The sequence below is a fragment of the Phodopus roborovskii genome, unplaced genomic scaffold (genome assembly GCF_943737965.1).
Source record: "Phodopus roborovskii unplaced genomic scaffold, PHOROB, whole genome shotgun sequence".
In the NCBI taxonomy this organism is placed as follows: Eukaryota; Metazoa; Chordata; class Mammalia; order Rodentia; family Cricetidae; genus Phodopus; species Phodopus roborovskii.
Genome location: NW_026125264.1, coordinates 1315226 through 1321225, shown reverse-complemented (window position 1 = coordinate 1321225; position 6000 = coordinate 1315226).

Here is a 6000-nt window from a genome sequence, read left to right as displayed (position 1 = left end):
AGGCCGGCCTCAAACTCACAGAGATCTGCCTGCCTTTGCCTCCTGGGTGCTGGAATTAAAGGCATGCACATGCTTGGCCCATCACCAGACTTTTACTACTGAAGATTTCATGATTTGAGAACTGTACTGTTTTGAATTTCGTGGTATCTTAGTGGTTCAGCAATGCAGGCTTCTCTGCCGAGATGACTTGGATCTCTGCTTTATCACTTTCCCTGGAAGGCCTTCCCTAAGCTATTTCTGTCTATTTGCCATCTGCTTTAATTTTCTTCATGCTGTTGATAAACACTTAAAAATACAACACCTGGTTCCTCTACTACAATTCAAGAAGCTCCATTAGGGCAGAAGCCTATTTTGGAATGTGTTTTGCTTTTTGAGGCTGTCTCATTTAACTCAGTAGGAATGGCCTTTAATTTTTCATCCTGCCTCTCTCAACTTTGTGTTCTACCATGTCCAGTTTACTTGGTGCTGGGAATAGAATTCAGAGATACCTGGAAGCTTCTCAACTTTCTAGATCTCTAAATTTACCATTACTTTCTCCAGAAAGTTTTCCCTGGCAGCCAGATTTATTTGTCTCCATTTTTTAAGTTCTTGTACTGTTATTCATAAGATTCTGTACTATTTCTAATTAATATAGGTGCTAGTTGATAGTCTGTGTCCACCCCACCATCCCATCTTAATCTCTTTTTGTGACAGGGTCGCACTATGTAATCCCTAGCTGGCCAGGAACTAAGTATGTAGACCAGGCTGGTCTCAAACTCACAGAGATCCTCCTGTCTTTGCCTCCTGAGTGCTGGGACTAAAGGCACATGTCACCACCACTGACCAGCAACTGGTTAATTCTTGCTGAGAGCCCATTTACTTTATACCTCCTGCCTACACCAGTGCTTGGCACCCAGTAGCATATATTACACTCCTGCAATCAGAATGGATACCAGGGCTAAGTATCATCCATCAAGGGTCAGAGGATCCAAGAAGGAAGACCTTCAGGAACCAAGACTTTGGGGTTCCTTATGAAGAAGGCAGCTACATAAGGGTGAACAAACTACCTTTTATTTTAAAAGCATTTATTTATTCTTTTACATATATGAATGTTTGCTACATGCATGCATGTGTACTATATGTGAGCCTAGTACCCATGGAGGCCAGAAGGCACTGGATTCCCTGGAACTGGAATTACAGAGAACTGTGAGCCGCTATGTGGGTGCTAGAAATTGAACCCAAGTCTTCTGTAAGAGCAGCAATGGCTCTCACTCCTTAAACTTCTTTTATTATTATTTTGTTGTTGTTGTTTTGAGACAGGGTCTCATTATGTAATTGTAACTATGGCTGTACTGGTGCTACCTATGTAGACCAGGCTAGCCTTGAACTCGAGACCCACCTGCCACTGTAATATAACTGTAATTTCTTAACTGTAATATAACAAAGTCTGTCATCATGAAGGGCCTCCATGTCCAGCTTAAACTTCTTTTTCTTTTTCTTTTTTTTTTTTTTTTTTTCCTTCTCCCCTTCTTCCCCCAGGCAAGGTTTCTCTGTGTAGCCCTGTCTGTCCTGGGAACAGGCTGGCCTCAAAGTTACAGGGATCTGCCTCCTGCTTCTGCCCCTCTGGAGTGCTAGTGCTGGGAATAGAGGTGTGTACCACCACTGCCCAGCTAAAACTATTTTTTTAAAGATTCATTTATTTATTATGCATACAGTGTTCTGCCGGCATGTATGAGAGCACCAGATCTCATTATAGGTGGTTGTAAGCCACCATGTGGTTGCTAGGAATTGAACTCAGGGCCTCTGGAGGAGCAGCCAGTGCTCTCAACCTCTGAGTCATCTCTGTAGCCCCTAAAACTTTTTTTTTTCGAGACAAGGTTTCCCTGTATTGCTTTGGAGCCTATCCTGGAACTAGCTCTGTAGATTAGGCTGGACTTGAACTCATAGAGATCTGCCTGCCTTTGACTCCTGAGTGCTGGGATAAAAGGCGTGCACTAAAACTTTTTTCTTAAACAGAGTAACACATTAAAAAAATAAACTGTGCCAGCCATGTGGTTTGTGATCCCTCTATCACAACTGTCAGGTGTATACAGCATGAGCCACAGACAGTAACTGGAACTTATCCAAGTAAAGTTCTTTTTTTTTTTTTTTTTCTTATGTTAAAGACTGTCTTTATTTTTCTTATTTTACATATCGATCCCATTCCAAGTAAAGTTCTTATACTAGTTTGATTTTTACTTAATTCTCCCAGGGAGAAAAAGGACGGGGGCTCTGAAGTACAGATAAAGCTTTAGGAGGGTCTCAGGTGGACAAGAAACACTTTTTTTTCTCTCCCACTTCAGTGACGCTGGGAAGTCCCTTAACTATTCAGAGCCTGGGGCTCCTCCTTTGCAAAAGGGCTATAATAAAAGACCTTGGCTCCCAAAGCGATCATGAGGATTAACTGAGACAAGCCTTCAACTCCAGCCAGGGGGCTCTGCATTACACACCGGATTGCTATTGTTGATAATGATTATTATTACTATGACCAGCGGGACTTTGGGAGTAGCAAACGGAAGGACCATATGCAAATCCTCCAGCGCAATGTCTGTTACATTGGAGACCTTCATAAAGGCTCCTAACCGCCTGTTTTACACCCTCATCACCCCCCACATCCCGGGTCATTTCACATAGACTTTCCCAGCATCCTTCATGCTCCTCCCCGCCCCCCCCCCACAACCATCCCATTGCAAGATCTCGCCACACAAGCCTCAGCAGAGACCAGAGAAAGTGCCCACGGCAGCTGGCCAGGGTCCGGGAGAGGACCCGGCGCCAAGGGAGGCAGGTTCCGGGCAGACCCCTGCCCATTGTCTCAACCCGCCAGCCCGCCAGCCAGCTGATGTCTTGGGTCGCCGACACCAGCTGGTTAGGCCCCACACCACCTCTAAAAGGCCTCCTCCCTGGACCCTCCCTGTCTCTCATCTTGCCCAGTAGCCCAGAGAGAATCCTAGTGTGATTACAGGGCCTGGGCTTTTGTCCCTCAAATCAGTGACTGATTTGCATTCTTTGGCAATTTGCATAGCCCATTCTTTTGTGGAGGGCTAGGCTGATGTAGAGCCTGCTGGTCCTTTGCGTTTGTTTATTCCAGTAATTCTTTTTGTAGCCCTGACTGCTTTGGAACGCACTATGCAACTTCTGCCTCTGCCTCCAGTTACCTGAGATAACTGGTGTGCTGTCCAATACTGTGCCACTGGCAATTTGGCTATTAAAATTAAAGTTAAGTGATTTTAGCACTTTAGTGCCTCAGTTATAGGCACCACACACATATATAGGGCTTTTCTTTTGGTGGTGGTGGATGGGCAAGGTCTCAATGTAATCCAGGCTGGCTTTGACCTTTGCTATGGAGTCAAGGCTGACTTTGAACTCTTGACCCTCCTTCCTCTTCTACTACTTGGGAGTGATGGGATTACAGGCTTTCATCACAGTACCTGGTTTTATGGCATACTGGAGACAGCCAGAGCTTGAAGCAAGCATTCTACTAAGTGAGCTCTCTCTGGCCTGGCAGCCACATATTAAATGCTCAGGAGGGGCTGGGCGTGTAGCTGTGTTGAAGCATTTAAGTATGTGCACAGGCTCTGAATTCCATTTTCACCACCACATACACATAAAAAGAGATAGCTGGGCTGGGTACGGCGGTATACACCTGCAATCTCAACACTTGGGAGGCAAGAGGATTGCCACATGTCGAGGCCAGAGTTTTCGTAGTTCCAAGCCATCGAGGACTATATATAGAGAGCTGTCTAAAATTAAATAAAGAAACCAAACCTATAGAGACTCTCAAACTAAGGAGTATGGGTATAAATCATCCATCACAGAAAGTCCTGCTGGATGAGGCTGATTCAAACCCTTTAATTGACTAGTTTCTCTTTCTAGACTAGAGGTCTTCCTCCTACAGCTCCTCTCCCTACCCCCAACAAGGTAATGACCTTGGTGAGTAGGTGTTCTTTTGTTCTCCGCAGGGCAGGCTTGCACCTGGACTGAGGGTGGAGAACAGGTGTGGAGCTGAGCCCTGGAGCACCAACCGGGTGGGCTCAATTGTTGTTCTTACAAAGCAAACAACTGCACCCAACTCTGTCTTGGGCCTCAGCTGGAGCCTCCATTGCCTGGAGGTGAATGAGAGAGGAAAGGCTTGGGGAACTGTGAACCCTGTCCCCACCACCACTCACAGGCAGTTTAAGGTCACTCCTCCCCCTGGATGAGTGGTTTCCAGCACAGCTGACACCTGGGGAAGGTGTGCCAGATGGAATGCGCTCTGAGGAGCAGGGATGGGGAAGGACTGGCAATCTGCCAATGGCTAAGGCCCAGCTGCAGCCCAAGCTGTGGGAGGCATGTGTAGGTCTTATCTAGCCTATTTCAGGTTATAGGTATCCCACATCCATTGTGGTTCCATCTCACTTCTGGAGAGAAGCAAGGGTTTAGCAACCACAACAGTCATTTCTTTTATAGTCATGTGGCCATCTTTTGCCATCCCAAAGCGTATACCCACACCTAAACTCTGCTTCTGCTAACCCTCTAGCTAGTGCCATCTTAGCAGATGGCTACCCCATTATTCCAGATATTCAGGCTTCAGATCTTTTATTTATTTATTTATTTATTTATTTATTTATTTATTTTTGTATGAAATGGGGTCTCGATATAGTTTTGGCTGGCCTCAAACATGCTGTAACCCGCTGGGCGCTGGTGGCGCCTAGCACTCAGGACATAGAGGCAGGAGGATCTCTGTGAGTTGGAGGCCAGCCTGGTCTACAGAGCTAGTTCCAGGGCAGTCACCAAAGCTACACAGAGAAACCCTGTCTCGAAAAACCAAAACAAACAAAGAAACAAAAAACATACTGTAACCCTCCTGCCTTGTGAGGAATGAATGAGCCACACTACCCAGCTACCATTCTGGTGTACCACATATAAATTCTTGGCAAATTCTGTTCAAAATATATCTAAAATCCACTCCCTTTTCAAATATCCACTGCCTCCATCCTGCTTTGAGCATTACTCTAGCAACAGTCTACCTTTGCCTTCTCCAGTATACTCTCCCATAGGGATCAAGATCTCAAAACCATCTGGTGGCTGCAATAAAGCCAAGTCTTTATTAAGGCACAATGGGTCCCACACAATCTACAGTTCCCTTCTAAGTCTCTGTCCCTTTACCAATTTCATTTGTTTTCTATGAATGTTCCTGCCTCAGGACCTTTATTTCCTTCTACTCTCTCCAAATTTGGCATCTCTGTTACCTTCTTCAGGTTTCAGTGGTATAAATGTTACCTCCTTAGAAAAGTCTTAGCCTGGTAGTAGTGGCACACACCTTTAATCCCAGCACTCAGGAGGCAGAGGCAAGTGGATCTATGAGTTTGAAGCCAGCCTGGTCCACAGAGTGAGTTCCAGGACAGCCAGGACCACACAGAGAAGCCCTGTCTCAAAAAACAAAAAGGCTTTCTTTGCTATCTTTATATAAAATAGTACCTGAAACGCACCCTTTGCCTTTCTCTCACTTCTTCAGACTAGTGCTATTACTTTTTGTGGTTTCAAGGATTGAACACAAAGTCCGTATGAGTTCTAGGCAAGCTTTCTACCCCTAGACTATTTCTGTAGGCTCTAATTTGCCTAATGGTTTAGATTTTCTTTAGTTCTCTTGATCATTGGCAAATATAGATTTTTCCAATCTTTATTATTATTATTATTTGGTTGGTTTTTTTGTTTGTTTGTTTTGGGATAGGATCTTTCTATGTAACCCTGGAAGTCTTAGAACTCACTGTGCTTACCAGGCTGCCCTTAAACTCACAGAGATCTGCCTGCCTCTGCCTAACAAGTGATGGGCTTAAAGACAAAAACAACCAATCCTGGTCCAATCTTAATTATTAATGTTAACTGTCAGGTCATATAGTACACACAAGGATTACATTACAGAATGGCCAGCAATGGGTTTAAGAGGCCACAGGGTTCAGAGGTGTTTTACTGAAGGCAGAAGGTGGGGAGCAGATAGATGCT